General features: G+C 42.4%; 1 long non-coding RNA gene across 1 annotated transcript; it reads right to left on the reverse strand.

Annotated features, from left to right (window-relative positions):
* Positions 1–627: 627 nt before the first annotated feature.
* On the reverse strand, positions 628–15638 carry LOC121833132. The gene is made up of 3 exons (XR_006076563.1): positions 15627–15638; positions 5700–5704; positions 628–712 (listed from the first exon to the last, which is right to left on the reverse strand). It is a non-coding gene; the product is annotated as an uncharacterized LOC121833132 (long non-coding RNA).
* Positions 15639–19449: the final 3811 nt, after the last annotated feature.

The following is a 19449-nucleotide window of genomic DNA, read 5'->3' on the forward strand; positions in this document are numbered from 1 at the left end:
TTTTTCAGCGCCTCAAAAATTAGCACAACTTTGCCCGCGCGTAAACCAGGCAAGCAGTAAAAAGATGTCATGTACTGTTAAGCATGTCAACAAGTTCGTGGATTGCGTTGTGGGTGTCATCTACAAAATTCCATTGTCATGCGGACGGGTTTACATTGGACAATCGGGACGCTGCGTCAACGAGAGAATGCGTGAGCATGCGAATTCCCTGCGGTCAATGACCGGAGGTCACTTGTACGTACATTGCAGAGACTGCCAGTGTCACCCCGTCTTCCAAAATACCTTAATCATTGGCAGGGGGCGCACAAAAGTGCAAAGAGAGGTGCTGGAGGCGCATGCTATCGAAAAAGCTGGCGCGGGGCACTGCGTCAGCCAACCTTCTGTTTATCTTCACAAAAAAGAGATAGATTTTATAGATGACTGGTGAGCGACACGCCATTGGTTGTTTCGGCGTTGGCTGACTGTGTGGTGTTTTCTTGCTTGAGCCTTTTTTAATAAAACTTCAGTTGATAGTCAGCGCTTGTCCTGTGCTCTTCTCTCGTCGTCTTCGTCTTTTTGCGCGCTGTTTTCCAATTTCAGAAGTCATGAACCAACTCGCTTGCATCGCCACCTTAATATAGTTCTTGAAGGACGTTGCGTTGAAAATGCGATGACTGTCACATGATGATTCCCCGCATTCGTTGACGGGCCACACAGTCCAGGATGCAAGGACCTGGATAGCAAACAAGAGCTGGTTTAGCCGTGGCCGCATCGTTGCAGTGCTGTCTCGCCCCTTTCGTCGTCGTATCTGTGTTGAGAATTACTTTCTATTTGAGAACAGGCGAGCATGTATATTAATTGTAATGCTTTTTGCTTATTTTAGTGCTCAATATTATAAACCTATATAACGTTTTACGTACCTAAATATATTTGTAAACTAAACGTACATCTATTGATTTCTGTCTGCATCAGTGCATTTTAAGGGAACAGGTGATCAAAATGTAATAATAACAAATAAAATATTCTGATCTCTGTCTGCAGAAGGTCTTTTGAGAAACCAGGCCAGGAAATGGAACTGATAGCAGCATTGTAAACCCGAGGCGTAGGACAAAAGGAGAAGAAAAAAAGGGGACAAAACAGACACAGACCTCTGCGGCCGTTTATGGGAATATAGGAGAAAAACTTAAATCTATGGATTTGTGAGTGCACTTCTGTGTGTGCGCTGGTGCCTACAGGGCACTAGCGCGCACGAAAAATAAAGGAACAACTTTTTTTTTTTAAAGGTAAGTTGTAAGGTTTTGAGAACAGCAGCACCAACGGGTGGGAGACTTCTAAATTCTGAATGAGCCACAGAAAAAACGGAAATGTTTGCTTGTCAAATTACCTCCAAAGCCTACGGAGCGGCCACCTGATCAGTGGTTTTTCTTGTATGAAATGGCCCATTTCAGTTTCAAAGCTTTTGGAAGCACAGAGCGTCCAAGTATACTCAGAATTTCGGAGATATTGGCTTAGTTTCGGTTTCTAAATTTGGCTCCATCCGAATAAACACCAAACAAAAAACCTCAACAGGTCCTCATGGGATGTCTCTTATTATGAAGGTCTTATTTCAGGAGCTTTGAATGCAAATCCCGAATTTATCACGATAACAATATCGGCGAATAAGAGGCGATAGAAAGCAGAATGTATATGCTCATAAGCGCGAAACACATGTACGACGAAACCGTCCGATCCGACGTCCGACCGCGCAATACGACGGTCGGAGGCGAGGGTTTTCAACGCTCTCCGATGCTGCGAACACCCTCTCCCCCCAAGGTCATTCCGGCAGTCCGCACGTCGGATCGGAAGGTTTTCGTCGTACATCTGTTTCGCGCTATATTCGCGCCTCGCTCGTTGGTCGCTGTCATTTTTTTCATTCAGTGCAAGGCCAAACACGGGTAGGTATTGCAGCAGATGATAACAAACATAGTCGGTAGCAAATGTACTTTCATAGATCGACCATCTGCTAGAACTGGACCAGAATGCCAGCGGGAGCCGACGGAACTTTCGCGAGCACATTTGCATTATTTGCGGACTAAATCGTAATTTTAAATGGGAAATCAAGCGCATACTTGAATAAACGCATGACGTTATGTGCCTTGAGGTGGTCACGCTTCATTTCACAGGTGAGAATGCTCACTAACTGCGTAGTGAGCTCACAAACAGCTGCATAAGCCCTGTTCCACATACACTCGGCGGGCGAAGAAGGCGGCGATATGGCAGCTCCGCTAGCAGACGACAGAGTAGTCTCCACTCTGGGACGGCGGCAGCCAGCAACATTGAGGCACTCTACACCAAACTTGATTGTCCTGAGGGTATTCACATCGCTGGATAGAGGTATTTTAAAATAAAAATGGCCATCTGTACAATAACGCTTGCTTAGCATTCTTCGTTAAAAGACTTTCATATGACTAGAGACTCGGGCAGGCTTTTGATATATACCTCACGGGGCTAATGTTTTGATGTACTGTTTTAGGAGGTTTAAGAATGTCAACTGTAACAGTGAAAGCAAATAATTGTCCCCTTCAAAAAATGGGCAAAGCCTAAATGTGCCCATCGTGTTGATGAATGCCTTTCTAAATATTTAAACATTGCGTTTTGGCTGACGTGACGCCGTAACTTCATGTGACCTGACGTCACGTGGTTTTAGGGCACGCACCGTGTCATACAGGCCACAGACCAACGTTACTAAAACACTCAGTTGGGAAACTCGCCGTCGAAACCTGGGCCGCTGGCGTCCACCGAGACCGTCTTTGGCACTCATTCAGTCATATCTACAACATCGCAAACAGTGTGACTCAATTGTTATACCTCATCTTTGCAACTATTGAAGTCTGGTGTTCCGCAGGGCAGCATACTTGGCCCACTTCTGTTCAATGTGTACATAAATGACATCGTCAACACTTGTCAACACTCACGTTTTATAATGTAAGCAGATGATTCTAGTATTTTTATTTCTGTGACGAATATCGATGAACTGATTATTAAAGGTAATGTTATCTTAGAAAAGTTTCTCTTATGGTCAGAAAAAAATGGCCTCGAAATAAATACTACCAAAACAAAAGCGATTGTTTTTAGACCTGTAAATAAACATATTGATGCTAGTTATGCTCTTAAGATTGAAAACAAGGAAATTGAAATAGTAAGTCATCATAAAACGCCAGGCATAATTTTTCAGAGTTTATGCAATGTGATCATCATATAGAATTTCTAACTCACAAACTGGCAAAGGTCACTGTCGCTCTCTTTTGCCTACAAAAGTTAAGCTTCAAATTTATCATGCTCTGTTCGGCTCACAAATCAACTACTGCCATTTAGTTTGGGGCACAGCGACCAAAAGTAACGTCAACAAACTAATAACTCTTCAGAAAAAAATTATTCGTTTCATTGCTGACGTTCCGTACGACACACATGCTGAACCCTTATATTTGAGCTACAATATCATGAAAGTTTCTTGTATTTATGACTACCGTTTGCTATTTTCTTACGCCTTTTCAGCTTTGGAGTTTATTGCTTTTTCGTCACAGCTAGTAAACCTGACTGAGCGGGAATCAGTCTTCGATGTTCGTCGTAGAGAAATCTGGAAAATTCCCCATTTCCGTGCCAATTATGCACTGCAGTCTCTTGCTCATTATCTACCTACATTGCTTAACAACATTGTAATGAACCGCATCGATATTCATTGTATAACTAAGAAAACATTGCGTACTTTTGTGTTGTTAAATTAAGAAAAAAAAAGTTCTCTAATGTCGGTGATTTGAAAATTTTATTGGAATATTTTAAATTGTTTGATTTGAATATTGTAAGAAATGTTTAGGATTGTTTAAATATGATTCTGTTCCCTGTACATGCAAGGGCACCGGACCCAGTCAAGCTAGCTTCTGTTAGCTTTTTGTCCGGTGTCCTCGGCATAATGTTGCTGAAATAAAGTTCAAGTTCAAAGTTCAAAGCTAAATGCGACAACAGCGCCACTCTTTATCGTTTGTCTGTATTGTGGTCAACTTGAGCTTTTTGAAAGCCTGCTTTTGCGTAAAAACAAACGGAAAAGACTCTTTTTGTATGAAATTTATTTTAGTTTAGTACAAAAATAGGGGCGCGTTATGTTTTTTAAATCTTTAGTTTGCAGGGTTTTGCGGCACAATTAATATTGTTTTTATACAACCATGCCTCAGCGGTCCTTTCAGGTAGCGCGTCCCGACCTAGGTGCATTTTAACTTCGGTAGTTCGACGCGGCGCGTCCGCCGGGGAGACGAGGGTGGCACTCCTGTAACCTCTTCCGCTGTATCTGTTCTTAAAGCCAAAATAGAAGTCACGTGCAGTTCCTCGAGTGGCCGCTGCGGGAGAAATGGTGGCGTTGTATTCGTCATTAGCTCGGTGCTCGGAGACAGTTTGGGGCCACTTTTTGCAAAACTGTCTCATGGGAGTTTCCCAACTGAGTGTTTTAGTAACGTTGCCACAGACGAACATGAAGTCTGAGTACGCTTTCGTTAGTATTTAAGTGTGCATTAATACGCATTCGAATAACGTTAAATGGCACCTCTGCCTATTGTATTTTGTCACCTGGACAGCTCTCAAATTTATCCAATAGCCATATATACTTTTTATCATGAGAAAACGTTTCTTAGCTTGAGAGAAGTACGCAATATAAGAATACTTTTGTCACTTCAATAAAAGGATGGGATCTGACGCGACACAAGTTTTGGGTCAATAGCTGACAGCGAAAATTAAACCTGATAATTATTTAAAGCACCGTTTGACCGATTTCTTCATGGGTGTGCCTTTAAAGATTGGGCTATCATTAATTGATGTTCGTCATAAAGTCACGTTACAACGGGGCTCCTTTTTTTGCTTCGCATATGCTTTTAATATAGTTTGTGTTTGTGTGTAATATCGAAGTATTTCTTGAAAAGAAATCAAATGTCGTTAGCACACATCATATTGTGACATATTCATTGAAATCTTCTTTTTATTGGCGGAAGGGGAGGGTTACAAATGTAATATTGTCACGAATGACGAGGTGACGAAACAAAGAACAACTGAGGAAAATGAAACGTTTAATGGGGCGAAATTGTGCCCAAAACAAAACAAAAAAAATGAGCAGGAGATAACAACAGAGCGTCGCGGGCGTCAAAGTCGGCGTAACAGCAGGATCGAACGCTGGGCGAGACTGACTGCAGCTTGCCACGCAGAGCCCCTTTTGTATACGCGTGGGCTTCTGGAACAATCAGAGTAGGAGGTTTAGCGCGTAGGACATTCTATCCCAGAATCAGCAACACGGTTTCGAACTTAGCAGAACATCACATCACAGAGTCAAAAAAATATGTACCCGCTGCCAGGACTTGGACCTTGGCTGCCGGCCAAGGTCCGGGTCCTGGCGGTTATTGTATGAGGCAAATGCGTTAACCGCTAGGCCGCGAGAGCGCTGCCTACTTGGTCTGCTGCGACCGCGGCAATATGACTTATTTTGATTTGGCCGAGTTTCGTTGCAAAGAATATCCGATGATACCTTTTCGAAACTAAAACGATTTATAATAACAGATAATTTTGACATATATGTCCCGCGCAGACATAAACTCACCTAAATACTCTAAAGCGGTTGCCTTGCTGTCACACCTTTCCTGATATGAGGTGACATATATCCTGTGGTTAAAGGAAAGAAAAAGAAAGCTTACTCGTAATGTCACCCAAACTTCAAATTGCCTTTCTGCAAGCTTCGCTTGGTATACAGGCCAGCGTATCTAGATCTGTCTGACAAGCGCCGTCGGCAACAGGAAGCTGATTTTAGAATCAAATAGACCGAAGCGATATGAACTTTGACCAGGAATTTCTTTTCCAATGAACATGGCTGTTTTAACCGTGTGACAACATTAAATACCAGACAGTGACCATAAAATTTAACAAAAAAGAACAATAAAAAATGTTAAAAAAATTTGTTTTGGTGTACGTAAAAAACTCGAAATTCACAAATTCTTTTTCTTACACATTACTGCAAAAGTTGACGGCCATAAATGGATTCTTCTGATACCAATTATGGTGCCTTAAATTTTATTCTCGCATGCTTTTATATAATTGCTTGTGCTCATTAGAAATCACTGAGCAATATTTTTACTTACTAAATTGTAGTGTGCATTTTTTGTTTAAACATTGGTTATAGTTATCACCGAAAGAGTGTTCTCGATTAAACCAATCTTGGTGGGCAAGCACGTAAACAATTGAGCCTTAAGCGACCCCATCTTTTGCTTCCTTGAACCTCCGTAAAAGAAGAACCGGTTATTTCTAATGATGCCTACAATACTTCATGCAGACTGATGCTACTTTTGAACCGTTGATAAAGCGATCTTGCTATAAAATTAAAATGAAAAAGTTAACAATAAAGAACCGTCGTGTTGCTTCGTTGGAGGAACACAAGAAACAACTACCGTTGAAATAATTTGTCAATTAAAGCTTGTGCATGCAGGATTAATTAAGACTCAACATGGGCATGCGATGACAATTACACCATATGAAAATGTTCCTGAATAATCTCAAATTTTTTGTCACAAGTACTTTATTTTTTTGAATAATGTAAAAGTATTCGACAAATCGATTACTAGAATTTCAAGGTCGAACGACATAATTCGTTTATTCGATTCCAATTCGAAACTCGAATATTCGCGCAAGCCTAGTGATTACACATTTTATGTTAAAATATCAAAGTGCATAATTTAAAAAAATATATATATATCGAGCATTTTCCTCCACTGACTTCGATAGTCCTCAACGTTTAAACCAGTTTGTCATGGTCGAAATTCGCGAACAAAGACATAGTTATTAAGTTTAAGCAATGCGAATGAATACCAGACACAAAAAAGGGCGCACCCGCTCCTCCGTTTTCAATCCAGCGTCGGTTCATCTCATAAAAGTAGAAACCATCCATTTTGGTGCTATTTTCAAATCAGGGCACTCTGCAGATGTTAGAAATTATAGACCCGTTTCCTTGTTAACCACATTCTCGAAAGTGTTGGAGGTTGTGGTAAAAGTGCACCTTTCTAGCTATTTCAACGACATATTAAATTAATCTCAACTAAGTTTTGTAAAATCTAAAAGTGTTGAAACTAACACTTAGCTGAGTATTTGAGTCACGTTGGCCCCATTGTTGCCAACCGTGGGCAGGTCGACGCCATTTAATTTTGACTCGAGCCTTTGACCTTGTGCACCATGACCTATTATTAGTGCACAAGTTGTCGGAACATGGAGTCTCTTTGCCGTTATGTTTGTGGTTCCAGTCATATCTGTCCGGCCGATTTAACAACGTTCGTGTTAACGGTGTGTTGTCGTAATCATACATATATATCATCCGGCGTTCCTCAGGGTTCTATTCTAGGGCCCTTGCTGTTTAATATTTCGTCAACGACGCCTCTCTTTGCGTAAGCATTCAAATCTGCTGCAATTCGCTGATGATATTAAGGTGTTCAAACAGATAAAATCACATGTTGATTGTCTTTTGCTACAGGAGGATATTACTGCTATTTCATCATGGTATCTTCAAAATAAATTACGTCTAAACGCCAAAAAAACATGTGTCACCCCCTTATCAAGAAAGAAGTGTGCGCTTCATTTTTTGTATAAGCTGGACAATCAACCATTGCGACGCAAATATTGCGCACGCGACTTAAGAGTGCATATTGATTCATCCCTTAGTTTTACAAATCATGAGTCCAATTTGGTTAGCTCTTGCTTGCGACTTTTGGGTTTGTTTTTAATATTACCAATCATTTCAAAGATCCGTCCTGTCTCGTTAGGCTTTTCACATTGACTGTGCGCTCAAAACTGGAGTTTGGCTCTGTAGTTCGGAACTGTCTGGGTGTGACCAACTCTGTTGACCTAGAACGTGTGCATGGAAAGTTGGCACGCATTGTTTATGACCGTTATTACGGCCGCCGTTTTTTTTTTTTGTTTTTTTTTTGGCTACGAGTCATTATTAGATCGACTCAACTTGCAATCACTACAGGCTCGTCGCAGTTTTCGTGATTTTGTATATTTGTATAAAAGTCTGCATAGCATATTGTGTTGCCCTAGGCTTGTTTCTCTGCTTTCTGTACATGTCCCCCGAGTAAACTGTAGACACCAGAACACGTTTTACGTGCAAAACATATGTTCATTTTCCCCGATTTTACGAATTTAAAGCAATTTTAATGCACTGAGCGCGGCGGTTGACGTTTCCGGGAGTGAGTGGGATTTTAAAAGCGCACTAACCATTCACATTTACTAACATCAGTGTTCGGGTTTTATATGTGTTCTGCCATTATGTGTACGTGTTTTTCTTTTTAAAGTGTATGTTGTGCGTTAGTGTGTACCAGTATGAAGGCCTCGGCTGTTTCTGGACACAAGACAAACAAATAAATAAAAATAAATAAGGGCACAGAACTAAGTTTTAATTGAATGAACACCTGGTGTTTTCCGACGTTCTCATTTTAGAGCGCAGCTCTTAGGCGCCCGTTTCCGGCTTGGGCGGCGTCGCCGTCGCCGTCGGCTTAACCGCGCGTTGCATTATGGGATGTTTTTCATATTGACGTCACACGTGACGTAACGTAGGACGTCATGAGGGTCACGAGTGACGTCGTCAGGGTCACTAGGGACACGAATGGCGTCACGAGACGTCACTCGTAACTGTGGGTTGCATTATGGGTCTTTTCCCATAATGACGTCACAGGTGGTGTCACGTGCGACGTTACGATTGTCACGAGGGTCGCGGGTGATGTCGCAAAGGTCACTCGTGAAGATCACGACATTATCACGAGTTCTTGGCCGTATTTAAAGAGTGGCGAACCTTGTGCCGAGGTGGTTAGTTGAAACATGGTGTTTCTCCTTATTTTTTCCCTAAAGGTGTAATGGAGTTATTATATGGGGCACAACTACAGTATCCGATTACTATAAATTACTAATCCTACAAAAAAAGGCTCTACACATATTTGAAAACTATGGGGCGGGGGGGGGGGGGGGGGGGCAGAATAAGACAACTGCGGACGAAACCGTTTTTTTATTAAATACAGTACCTTAAAGGCAAATCAAGTAAACTACTTCAAATTATTTAAATTAAGTTATCAAAAAAGATTCTACGTCACTCCAGTCGCAACGAGAGAAGTGTACCCGTTCCGTCATGTTAAAAGAAGGGAACTCTATACAAGAGCAAATTACGGAATACAGTACCATATAATTAGTCTGTTAAACAACATGCCCTCTATGAACTATGCAAAATAGTTCCCTTTATTTAGGAAAAGAATGTAGAGCACTGCTGCTAGGCAGTAATATACAAATTGTCTAAGCTTCCTAATGACAAAAGCGTTGTATGATACTTTTTTTTTTCAAAGTTCATCCGTGTTTTATTTTATGTGCATGACTCCCCTTGTTATATTTTGTTGGGTATATACTGTTCACTTTCTGTAGGGTGAGCGATAATGAGGTTTGTTATTCGTGTGTTCCTTAGATTACTTTTTTTCTTTTTATGATATATTATCTGTATTCTCGTGTTTTTTTCTGCATTCAGTACGCATTTTTATTCGTGTAGACATGGCTTTAATTGTTGCCTTTATTGTTGCATTTGTGTTATGTATGTGTGTGTCTCAGTTCAGTAAACGTGTTTATGATATATCATATTGTTAAATGGAATGCATTTCCATGTTATTTTTTGTATGTGGACTGTAAGGGACCTGTGCCGCGTCGGGCTTTTTTAGCCCTTTGCACTGACCTTTCTTTCGGAGAAGGAGACGAGGGAGGGGGAAGAGGAGCAAAGGAGAAGGAGGGCATATCCTCCTCTCCGTACCCTCCCCTTCTCCTCCTCAATTTTTGCGCTCTAATTCAGCATTACAGGGAGTTGCTATCGTCTTTTATTTTTTTTTTCTTCCCAACACTTGCACGGAATAGTTTTTTTTTCTTCTAGGATCAATACATTGAAAGTTAGACACTTGGAATAGTTTTTTTTACGGGATAATCTTATTGTCAACTATTATTTTATGGTTGTTTATTGTTTTATGCTTTTCCACAGTGTCTGCGAAGAACGAAGGCACAGTTATCAAGATGATATTAGTTTTTTCACGAAAAAATATATATGAAACTTCTTATTCTTCAAACAAATTTTATACCTTGCCACCTGATCGCTCGTCTGGTGGTATTTGGGTTCGTGTTGAAAGAACTGAATAAGTCCCGAGCACAAAACGTCTATACCATAATTCACGCAGAAGTAAAAATACATCCTGCTAAAAATATGGAGTGTTTACGGTACGGTGGCCGCCAAATGGACAATCAACCTCTAAGACTGCTCCTAATATTAAAACCTTCTGACTACGATGAATAAAATGTTACTCTTTGATATTCTAAATTTCGAACAATTGTTTCATTAGCGCTAGGTCGCGACAACCGTGAGAATGTGCCTGATGCAACGACAACAACACACTCCACTCTGAACGCTCACTTCCAGAGACACACACGCTCGAGACAGAACATCCGCATCATCCCGGGTAGCGCGTCAGAAATATGCCTACGATCCGCACAAGTTTGGCAATCCTAAGTGTCTTACTTGGGCCTAATACGCTTTTGATCGATGGCCTTTGTTAGTGGCAGACGGTCTTTTTACACGTTACTTGAAAAGCGTAATCGATTACAATTACAATTACTTTGTGTAAAATTTATTTAAATACATTTCTTGATTACTTACATGCAAAGTAACTGGCAGTTACATGAAAAGTAACGGTTCCTTTTTTTATTAGTTCAGATTTTTAGAACGGCGTATTTTCCTGCCGCTTTGAAAACAGGTCTGTCGTGCTGTTCATTATTTGATTAGAATCGCCAAAGTATAAACTACCCTTCTTGTAACCGCCAATTTCGGTAAAACGTCCTCCTCTCCGAGAGTGAAGAAAAAAAAAAGACGCCATAAAAAAGGGACGGAAGAATAGTAACTGTTACAAGTAACTTTAGCTCTTGCAAAAGTAATGGGATTATTGTCGTGATTGCTTATTAATAAATTAATTCAAATTAGTACAAAATTACTCAAAACGTAATCGATTACAATTAATTTCATGATTTGTAATGAAATAAAGTGCAATTAAATTATTACAGATTCGTACCGTACAAGTCTGGCGCCAGAGTATTTTTATTTTACGTTTTCATGTAGCTTGACTGGCTTGCCTCATATAGTTGCCAAAGTGCCAGAGATGAGAAAAGAAAAGCCGTATCTGAACCGAAAAACCAGCATTGAAGCATATAACTCTGGCACCTCTGGCGATTTATACGTGGAGATACCATGGGACAGGCAAACTACCAGTAGTGGAGCCAAACTTTGGCACTTGTTTTGCGAATTAGGGCCAAGATACCCAGGCCCTGGCCAATATAAATCGAGCGAAGCTCTACCTTGGTTTTTGGAGCTTTTAACTACATAAATTCCCCGACACAAACCAAATTTTGGCCCCAAAAATTGCCCTACCTAGGCTGCTCCTTCAACAAGTGCCGTCCGGTCCGGCGACCCATTCCTTCTATTTAAGTGTAACTGTTCTTTAAATAAAAAAGGGGTCACCTTGCCACCTTTAACGCTTTTGAAGAAGTTTATGTTTGTAAAATAGTTGTCACAATAAATTGTTCACACTGCACTGCACTGTTAGGGCGAACGCGACATCGGCGATTTTTAAAGTTTATTTTGAAATGGTTTTAGTGAGCGTCAATTTTTAGCGCCTATGATTGTGCACGAGGGGAGCTTGTTTTCACCATGAGGGTTGGTAGAGGACAGCCTTCATATTTTGTTTAAAAAGAGAACAGAAAACCAATTTCGGAATCGCTTGTTTGTGCCAACAATATTGCGCAATGTAAATCTCATCTACTAAGCCATTTGTGTTTGAAGGCTGGCCTTTCATTTACGAGTCCCCGTTTTATCAAAGTAGCCCCTGTTTTATATATACATATATACATAGTATTGCTTCAGTGAGCCATTATTAACATTAAAACTCTCTAACAAGCTACCAGCAAAAAAGTTACATGCGTAGTAAAGACTAAACTTTACGAATCATTCTTTCCTTTTTGCGTCGAAAGTTGAAACACGCTCCAGATCATGACGCTACCAGATCCAAAAAAGGTGGCGCAGCTTGCTCTGCCACAGCAACTCCGAGAGTCGGCTATACGCGGAGAACCCAGTTTTCTTCTCATTTCATATTCCAAATGCCAATCGAAGCCCTTCTTCTGCAGCCATTTTAATAAACGTTAGCATATTAAATAAACCTTATTAGATATGTATCTAAAATAACATTGTATTTTTTGTAAGAAATAAATAAATATGGGTCTTTCAACATGAGCCACCGAAACCATCAATATAAAGGTTAGCATAGAGTTTAACGAATTCAGTTCATTACTAGAGTTATTCACCTAATAAAGCGTTCGCGGGATTTCATTCCTTCGATGCAAAGACATAACCAATGTAGGCATTTCTACTTTTTAATGCGAAAGCATTACCTGTTCCATGAATCGACCCGATGTCATCAGCTTTGAAGCCACACCAAACGGTACCTTAAATTCTTTTTTTCAAAGTGAAGACAGTTCTCAGCTATGAAACCACGCAAAAAACGTATCCAAACGGCACCTAGTTTCCCCGATCCCAAACCAGCGGAGTAAAGCTGATGGATTTCGGCTTTGGTCCCACTGACTGGCGCGCGTCGACGGGACTCCCATTGGCCGCTGTGCGTCAGTGTCAACAACCGCCACCCCATGACGCTGCGTCTCCGTCTGCGCTAGAGTTCCTGTATAGGCTCCCTACGGGAGCCACAGTTGCGCGTTCATCCCCGTAGCGCCGTCTTTCTCGCACGGTATGTTGGTCCTGCTCCTCAAGGCGGGCTCAAAAGCAGAGGAACGTACGCCGGGGCAAGCGCAACGTCAACTCTCCTACACGGCACTTCCTCCGGCTCCTCACATGATCCGATCTCGGCGAATAGCGGCGCGGCGGCGCGCGGAAAGCAGACGCGCAACTCTGGCTCCCGTAAGCGCGATCCAAACCAACGCTTCTTTTTGCGGCTGTAGGTCGTGCGGCTGCGGATGTGACGCATTTCCTGACGTTTTTGCTGTTTCCGGGCGCGCTTTCTGAGTCAGAACCGTGCGCTTTGGTTTGGACGGGCCAGCCTCGGGCGAGCGCGCACGCGCGCAACAGACTGGCCGGCCAGGCCAGTCTGTCGCAGCCAGAGGCGGCGAGCGAGAGAGAGAGAGATCGCGTTGTTATGTTGGAAGAGAATAAAAGTGGGGGGAGGAGAGGGCCAATGGACCTTTTTCCAGTAAGCGTCTGCGCACGCGCACACCCTTTCCACTTGACCTTGACCAACCTTTCGCCATTTTTGGGGGGCACTGTTTTCTTGCGACACTAATCTGTTCCTATGGGAGAAGGCGAGTCCGGTTGCCCTCCATTTGTAGTAGGCGGCGAAACCGTCATGGGGCACTCCTTACTGGAAAAAGGTCCATTGCGGATGCGCACCGGAAGCTTTTGTCACTTGCTCTGAGAAGGCGGCGAAGAAACGCGGAGCCGGAACTAGCTTGCCCTCCACCGATTGGCCGGGACACAGGAGCGCCCTATACGTCACCGCGCGTTTTTGTGCGCGTTGAGAAAGAAGTTGAAATTATCTAACTTTTTTGTGCGCGCCCGGAAGGAGCGAAGAAGTGGCGCGACGTCACGAAAATACGTCACATCCGCAGCCGCACGACCTACAGGCGCAAAAAGAAGCGTTGGTTTGGATCGCGCTATAGGGAGCCTACAGGAACTCTAGTCAGCGCGCCGATACACGAAACGTCCAAGGTCAGAGCGGCGAGGAGAGGGCGCACTCTGCCGTCGACGGAAATACGCTGCAGACGAAAGAAGGTATGCTTGGGAGAAGAGCGTGTTGGTTTAAGTCATGAATGAAGAAAGAATAAATCAATTAAAACAGGGACAACACAACCACATATTTCAACTAGCAACAGACGAGTAAACTTTCAAAAGCGAGCAGCCGACTATACCCAGTAGGAGTATGGGAGAGAAGGGGGAGAGAAGGAAAGATAAGACCACGAAGTGCAAGTCAGGGTGGTAGGGTTATCTCGGATTTTAGAAATTCAATCTCAGTTTTCGTCAGCAGGAGGGAAGGGTTTGACACGTTGTTTTTTGCTGTGGTCATGGCGAATGATTCTATGATTTCCCTGCCGAATCGGCTGTCATGCCCCCCCCCCCCCCCCCCAGGATTTTTGTGCCATCAAAGAGGGGATGACAACGCAAACACGAACGGGCATGTACGACTATGGGATGATAAGAATCTGGAGAGGCCTTAGAAACTTCGTTGTGATGTTCGCGGAGTCTGTGATTGGTGCATCTGCCGGTCTGTCCCATAGTCATACATGCCCGTTCGTGTTTGCGTTGTCATCCCCTCTTTGATGACACAAAAATCCTGGGGGGGAATGACAGCAGATTCGGCAGGGAAATCATAGAATCATTCGCCATGACCACAGCAAAAAACAACGTGTCAAACCCTTCCCTCCTGCTGACGAAAACTGAGGTTGAATTTTTAAAATCCGAGATAACCCAACCACCCTGACTTGCACTTCGCGTTTCTTATCTTTCCTTCTCTCCCCCTTCTCTCCCATACTCCTACTGGTATAGTCGGCTGCTCGCTTTTGAAAGTTTACTCGTCTGTTGCTAGTTGAAAGATGTGGTTGTGTTGTCCCTGTTTTAATTGTTTTATTCTTTCTTCATTCATGACGAAAAAAGGCTTGAGGTAGACCTAAACACTTATGAGTTGTGAATGCGAAAGCATGCACGTCATTCTTTCGCTCCCTTATTCCGTCTGCAGCGTATTTGCGTCGACGACAGAGCGGCGCGCTCTGCCGGTGAGTAGACGGCGCCTCTCCTCGCCGCTCTTACCTTGAACGTTTCGTGTTAGCGGCACTCTGACGGACACGCAGCGCCATGAGGTGGCAGTCGTTGAAACTGACGTGCAGCGGCCAACGGGAGCCTCGTCGACGCGCCCCAGCCAATGGGACCGAAGCCGAAATCCATCAGCTTTACTTTTCTCCTTTGGGATCGGCGAATCTAGGTACCGTTGGCTAGGCTTTTCGCGTGGTTTCATAGCTGGTTTCTGGTTTCATTTGGAGAAAGAATTTAAGGTGCCGTTTGGCGCGGTTTCAAAGCTTATGACGTCGACTCGCTCCATGGGACAGTTAATGCTTTCGCATTAATAAGGGAGCGGAAGAATGACGTGCATGCTTTCGCATTCAAAACTCATAAGAAGTACTTAGGTGTCCCTCGAGCCCTTTTATTGATTAAATTGCAGCACCTTGTGCAGTCTAATTATCTTTACTCGGCAATTTACAAAGAGCAAACTTTTTTGAATGCACAAGATTATACAAACAAGACGTAAAAATGTTTGCGAGCAGTACTGACGAAGTAGTGGGGAAGTAACTGAGATCCACGTTGCCTGATGGACGAATGAAGATTCGGGCAGTTCTGAAACGAATAAAAAACCCAATGCGGAGTTTTTTTTAGTTTGAGTAACGCACTTTCGACTGGTGTTTTTAGCGTCCTATTCCTCCCATTCATAGAAAATGGCCCAGAAGTGACAACAGTTGACGCAGACTTGTACAGCTGCAACGGAAAAAGAGTAGCACAAGGGACCGATGACCGGAGCGGCAAAACCGCGACACGCGGCGCTATTGTTTCCGAGCTCTCCGATAGCGAGAGTGCAAGTCATGTTGCATTTCTCAATGTGGGGGTGGCCGGCAGAAAGTTGAGGGATAAGATAGCTTTTAAAATGCAGGCTTTAAAATAAGCTGCTTGCTGCCGGCCGCCCCCGCGTTGAGAGATGGGACGTGACTGTCACTCTCGCTATCGGCGCGCTCGGGAGCAAGAACGTCGCGTGTCGCGATTTTGCCGCTCACGTCGTCGGTCACTTGTGCTACTCTTTTTTCGTTGCGGCTGTACGTAGTTCAACTATTCTACTCAACTTACTGTAGTTTACTACGTTTCAGAGTAGTTAAGTAACTTTTAATTATATTTTTTATTTCGGTAATCAGTAGTTAACTTTAATTACGTTTTCTCGGTAACTTCTACTCAAATTGCAAATTACTTCCGAATTTTAGTGGTTGTTTTGCCTATCAATAAACATTCTTGCACAAAAAAATAAGATGTTGTAAGAACAGCTGATATTTGAAAAGAGGGAAAATCATGTGGCATAGGAAGGAGGGGGCGGGGTGGAAGAAAGTGGTTTGGAGAGTCCGAAACCCCCCCAAACTTTTCACGAGCCCCCACTGCAACAGGACTGGTACGAGGCACGGAGGGCAAACAGACACGACGCAGGAGAGGCCGAGTAACTGCAAGATTAGCGCCAAAGACTTGCGTTTATTTGTGTCATGAAGCTCAAGGAGGCGTGACCCATTTGAAGAAAGGGCTGGTCCCTGCTTCTGCCCAACGTAGAAACCCTCGCCCACTATAGGTGTACACACTGCATCCTCACTCAAAGGAGGCAACAAAATGTAGGACCCGCTCTGAAGCTCATCTGGTGCTCCCGAAGTTTGTGCTGTACTCGAAGAATCGCGTGCTAAAGGGCAATGCAAAGGTGACCTTCTTGCGTTGCCTTTCCTCCCAAAGCTCAGACGATGCAGATCGTCCAAGATTCCAAGATCGTTAGAGAAACTTTAGTAATTCCCCCAACGTTTTGATATAAAAAATAATAAACAAACAGCGCTAGGAAAGTGTTTTAAGTACTACATGGAATTCAAAGTTCTACTGTTTACAAAGCTTTTACTTTACTTGAAGCACATTCTCTGAGCATGTACTTTTACTTTAGTAAAGTAATTTTCTCTGATACTTTCCAAGGAAAGTAAAATTCTCGACTTCAGTGTGCGTTTCCCGAATTTAAAGACAAAAAAAAGGCGTGTCATCGTGTGAAAACCCGCTCTTTCGAGACGCCATCTGGTCATTTCTCTAAGTGAGGTAATGGCAGCTAGAAGACCGACACAAATAGGTGCCTTATAAATTGATAGTGTTAAATAGTTCGTCAGTTAGAGTAAAACAACTACTGTGTGGTGACTTGACTTTATACAATATTTGCTCCTAATTCCGTGGAAAACTGATGCACCTCCGATTACCCTGAAGCAATGCATACCAGTTAAAAAAACACTGTATAGGGAATGAAAGGGCATCATGAAAGACTGGGTTAAAAGTACTTGTGCTTTACCTTAAACTATATTGTATTTACAGTACGTTACTTCAAGTACATTTTACCCGGTGTACTTACTACTTAAATTGAAGTACATAACCTCTCATTTGCTTTGTACTTTACTCCAAGTGCTTTTTATATGTACTTTATGCAAGACTGTAAACAAGCAAATACTGTCTAAAAATTCAAGCTTAGGCAGTGCTAAACCTCAAAGTACAAGTAAAAGTAGAGAATAATTAGACACGCAGAAGCAGAACCAGCTATTAAAGCATTTCTGTGAAAAAAACAAGCCGATTCATATTTGGCTAGCACAATTTCGCTTGCGGATCAAAACCTATGTACTCTCTTGTTACCATAAAAACGACATATAGAAGTAACTTCAAAAGTAATTCGCTACCTTTTGTATGTAATTCGTAATTTTCTCAATTACTTTCCTTTTGAGTAATTTCTACTCTACTCAAATTACTTTTGAGGTCAATACTCAGCAACTTAACTTAATTACTCGTTTGAGTAACTTGTACATGTCTGAGTTGACGTCACAAAAACCGGGATTTCGCACTACCGAATCCAGCAATCCTGGCGGTTGGTCGTAGAAATGCTGGCGAAAAGCACGAGCGAAAGTGAGTGTCGCTGTCGTATTGTCACGGCGTCCCATCTCCTGGCTGCTGAATCTTCCGTTGACTCTCAAGTTGCAGAGCGACCTGCAACAGAACAGTCGTCTGCACCATCCACCATCGCTTCTGTAACGCCGCCAGGATCACGACCGACGACAGCATGATACAGCATAACCCTTCTATGATGTCATTAGGCGGAAATCGTGGGACCATTTTTTTTGGACGCTGGAAAAACACCAACCGGACGCGCGTTCCAGATACCTTAGCTTGGGCACCGACGTTTGATGAACGCTCTCCGTATATCGTAGAAAGTGACACACAGGATGACATGCAACGAATTGTCGGCTACCCATTGTAGGCACTTTTGGGGAGAATAGCACAGTAGGATCAGTAAGATTTTGTGTTAAGCAAAGTGAAAAATGAGGACTGATGAGTTCCTTGGTTGAAACACTTGACCGAAACATTGGTCACAGTGATTGACGAATAAAAATCGTGGAATGAAAAAGTGAGGAAAATTTCTAAACGTAAAATAAAGTTTTCTATGTGCCCTTCTGAAAATGTCATTTAACGAGCTCACCAAATGCTTAGTGCCACATCTCTCTGGATCTGTCCTAGTGATTGACTCTGCGATTGACCTGCGAGAAAATAAATACACCTGCATTTTTCGAGTTACTATCCGGTCCATTTCATTCGGCATTCTCCCAAGTAGTACCCCTGCCAGCTAAGGATAAAATTTACTTTCATTCATGTAGTTCATGCTTGTAAAAAAAAAAATACATTTTTTTTGTATGAATGCGTAGACACCTGGAAGTTAGTCTTCGACAGTAAAGCTGCTTGTGATCTCTCAGCATATGAGCAGTTTGGCTGAGTAGTGATATTTTAAATTCGGAAACTGGAATGATAGTTCAGATCCGAATATTCATAAAAAAAAATGTTTTGGTGATCATCCTTATGTAATTTCGATTGAATATTTAAGTTATGTAAATTTAGCAAGTAAACGGAACTTGGAGAAGAAATCAGACAGTTGCAAATATCAGGAAAAAATCTAGGTATATAGACTTCAAAGTGCCCTTCCTAAGAACATGTAAGTTTAGATTCACGTGCTACAGAATTTGATTTTTCTTTTTTGTAATGATGGTTTTGGGTTCGACTTTCTCTCTACAGCTGGAGGAAAACATGCTGGACTTATAAAACGGTTCATTTTGTCATTAAAAGCAGCAGAACGGAAATTTGCAGAAGAAAGCAAAACAAAATTAAGTTTCCGTTTGTCCTTAAACAATGTTTCCACGTGCGGGGTCATAGGCTGCTTGAAATAATTGCTTCTTTCATTGCATGTCCTGAGAATGAAAATATATGAAACGCCCTGCTATAAAAGATAAAAATATATAAAAATTTTGTTCCTTTTTTTACGAGCTCTGGTTATCGTATATTACCGACTGTTTTAGAGCCCTTCCATTCTTGTGCATGCACACTCAGAGCTTGTCGCAAGTTCGGTGGGCAACGAAAGGTAAGAAATTGGAATAGTGATCATTCGAGCAGCAAACTGATAAAAATGTGCAAAATATGTTGGCGCCACCTGATTTAGCCGTTATCTTAGGATAGTTAGCACGGGATAAGTATGAATCTCAAGCCAC

This window comes from Ixodes scapularis, unplaced genomic scaffold (genome assembly GCF_016920785.2).
Source record: "Ixodes scapularis isolate PalLabHiFi unplaced genomic scaffold, ASM1692078v2 PGA_scaffold0__279_contigs__length_252992795, whole genome shotgun sequence".
NCBI classification, from domain to species: domain Eukaryota; kingdom Metazoa; phylum Arthropoda; class Arachnida; order Ixodida; family Ixodidae; genus Ixodes; species Ixodes scapularis.